Here is a 3,692-nt window from a genome sequence, read left to right on the forward strand (position 1 = left end):
TACCCACACCAGCACGCCGCCTCTCACCATGAGCAACTCCAGAGTGGTGAAGAGTCCATCCTCTCTCCAGGAGTGTGGTTCTAGAGCCCAAGCCGTGTGTGAAGGTGATTCCGACTATCTCTAGTCAGAATCTCTGAACCTCACGCTCAATCTCAGGCTCCTTCCCTGCCAGAGAGGTGACATTCCATGTCCCTAGAGCTAGATTCTTGTTTTTTTGAACCATTTTTAGGGGCCAATCACACCTGATGCGTTTTTCAGGTTCGAAAACGCTAGGTGCACAGCACTTTACATTACACAGAACGAGCAGTGCACTGCGTTTTTATGTTGCTAGGCAACTAATGAAACCGCTGTCCTGTCAGTCAAGTAAACGTCAAATCAGCCTTTTAATACCTTTATTTACTTTCTGTTAACTTTGTGGTAGTTACGTTCGTGAAGTCCTTAAGCTCCTGGTAACCCGCAAGAGCACCACAAGTTTATCCTCTATCATCGCACTCTCCGGGCGTTCAAACAACTGTAGATTTCATCACTTAAACGGAAGGCCCGCCTCTCGCTTCATTCGATTGGACAGTGGGAAAAAATGCAATGACGTCGGACGCTTTTTCTGCTCAGAGTTGCTTTTTTTTTCAACTTCAAAAACGCGAGGCACAGCGGGCGGTAAAACATGAGGCGCAGCAGGCGCATAAACAGCACGCATAACGCTCGCTGCCACAGGAAACCAATTGAAAATAGGCGCCTCTCACTGCAAAAAAACGCGTCAGGTGTGATCGGCCTCTTAGTCTGACCCGTCACCTAGGACCTGTTTGCCTTGGGAGACCCCACCAGGGGCATATAGCCCCAGACAACATAGCTCCTAGGGTCGTTCGGGTTCTCAAACCCCTCCACCACGGTAAGGTGGCAGTTCAAGGAGGGGCAGTTGAATGCAATCTGAGTTATATTAAAAAATGTCCTGGCTCTTTATAGATGCTGCACAATCAAACACAACCCTGTTCTTTCCATTCTTAGGATGGTATACTCCGTGGTGTGGGATAGCCACTTCTAAGTCTGACACAATACAACTGTCCACTATTCTCTCTTGGCCCATGGTGCGCAAAATCTTTGTTTTTCTCCCAGAGAGATTCAATCTTTCCATCAAACCCATTGTGCAGAATGATGCTGAACTGCCCTGGGTCAAAAAAGCATATGTCTCCACTGTCCTTTGACCACTCTTTGATTTGACCTTTACTGTTACGATGGCAAGCTTAAAATCTTGTTCGCCGGCCCCAGTTAGACCACTGCTTTGGACTGCAACCAAATAACTGCCCAATGCCCCTCCTGATTTGCTCTTACCGTCACAAAAACAATAAACATAGCTCTCCGGCGATGTATTTTCTGGATGTCACATGACACTGTTTGCCACTTATCTCTGTTTGTAGGGTAATCTTTAAATCACAGTGATCATAATGGCAGGTGTATTCAATTCACACAGACTATGAACCTGTAATAATTCCATGGCATTGCAACATCCATGCAAGAACAGACTGCATGTAAAGCCTTTCCATCTCCTGACTTAATCATTGGCCATGAAGAGACCTTATCCAAATAGGCAGATGCTATCATATGCTCGTTTCCAAAGTGTTCATGCAGTAAAATCTTTGCCTTTGCATAACCTGAGCCATCAATCAAATGTTGACAGCTCTGACAAGTTGTTGTGGTTGCCCCTTAGTGTACTGTTCCAGAAAATGCAGGCTATCTTCAGTATTATCAGTCTTTTCCCCAATTTGTTCAAAAGACCGCATGAAAGCGTGGTACTCTAGAGGGTCGCCATCAAATATTTGGACATTTCTTTTAGTTGAAATGTACTTCTTTTAGTACTTCTTTTAGTAGTATTTGGAACTGTGCTCTGTCTCATATTTGATTTTGAATCTTGTTTTCTACTGTTTAGGTTTGACATACTGTCACATGGCAATATGTCATCCTGGTCATCATGTTGAGAAGATTGATGCCTTGTCTTGTTTTACTTCCTCATGAATCCCAATTTCATCCCCTGACAGAATTTCCTGGTGACACTCAATGTTATGTGTTAGCTCTGAATGAGGCCTGTTGGTTTCTGAAATCCACATCCTTAATAAAGCCTTGACTGTATTCAATGATGCTTGTGAACCATGCATTGATTGATTGATTTTTATTTGTCCTTGTTACGATCCACCCAGTCTAGGATAAGGGGAAAGCAACATTAAAGTAACTAAAATTTTAACAAAACAAATGGCTCCAAAAGTTACACCAAAATGTACGCATCTATGGTGGAAACAAATTTCCTCTCGAGGACTGTTACGTCCTACGGTGTGAATGTATTACACCATACTTACCTCTAGTGTAAACAGGAGAAAATAATTACAAAAATAAAAAAGGGGGCACCCACTCCCTAGAACATCCAAGTTAAATATATTTATAATATTTATAATATACAAGAGAAACAACAAAAAAAGGTTAACAGTTGGTTTCACAACACAGAAAAAGGTGTCTACTTCAACGTAGCTTTATTTAGACAAGGTAACAACAACCAAAAAAAAAAAAAAAAAAAAAAAATGTGAAAGTTTTTAAATCAGTCACAACTGAACAACAGCGATGTTTAGAAACAACCAACAAATTCAACCAGCAATAAACAACAGGGCTCTACGCTAACTTTTTTCCCAAGGAGCACATGTGCTCCTAAATGAAAAAATTTAGGAGCACACAAAGAAATATAGGAGCACAGTGAAAAAAGTTGATTAAACTGCTCAGTTCATATGGATTAGTTTTATGATCTTTTTATGAACTTTTTTTCGAAGCATTAAAGTGGTAGTTGTGTAGGCTGTCAATGGAGGGAAAGAAATCTCTCAATTTCATCAAAAAGTTCTTCATTTGTGTTCCGAAGATGAGTGAAAGTCTTACGGGTTTGGAACGACATGATGGAGAGTAATAAATGACAGGTTTCTCTTTTTTGGGTGAACTACCTGTTTAATAATTAGCTATGCAATTATTAGTTTTAGCCTACTTCAAAATATATAAAAGAATGAACTCCTCAATAAAGTATAAAGTGCTAAAAACAAATCAAATGCCTTTTTTCCTTTGCAGTACTTGCAGTAAGCTACATTAATTTGTCCTCAAAAATGAGTTTTTGTCGTCTTCCTGTCCTCAGTGTTGACTGTTTTGGTCGTAACTTAAGTTTCTGCACTTGGTCTTTTTTTGAGACCTAAACGTTGCTAATACAATTTTGATACTCATTTGCAAGTATTGATAGTGTGCGGGAGTTCCTTGTGTTTTTATTTTTTTTGCACTTGGTCTTTTGAGATAATGACTAGGCATCATACTGTGTTGCGTATCTAGCTCACTTAGTGTTTACTGCTTTTATGGTGTAGGGGCCTGTTTACACCTGGTCACTTCATGCGTTTTAACTGATCAAAAGCAAAACGATTCCATTGTGTGTTTTCGCAAAACTGATAAATAAATAAATCGGATATTCCCGCGCAATATGCAGATTTAATGTAGGCCTATGCATAGTTCACGTCACCAAAGGCAACAGATATGAGCTGCATTTTATTGATCATAAGCTCATTTCAAAATCAGCGATAGGAGAGCGCGACAGCAGCACTGGTAGCCTCATATCATTTTGTTTCTTTACTATTAATGAATCTATGATTGTGTGTTGTGTGTTGAGCGCTGAGCGTCTACGA

The sequence above is a fragment of the Scardinius erythrophthalmus genome, assembly GCF_964197995.2.
Source record: "Scardinius erythrophthalmus genome assembly, chromosome: 1".
NCBI lineage: Eukaryota > Metazoa > Chordata > Actinopteri > Cypriniformes > Leuciscidae > Scardinius > Scardinius erythrophthalmus.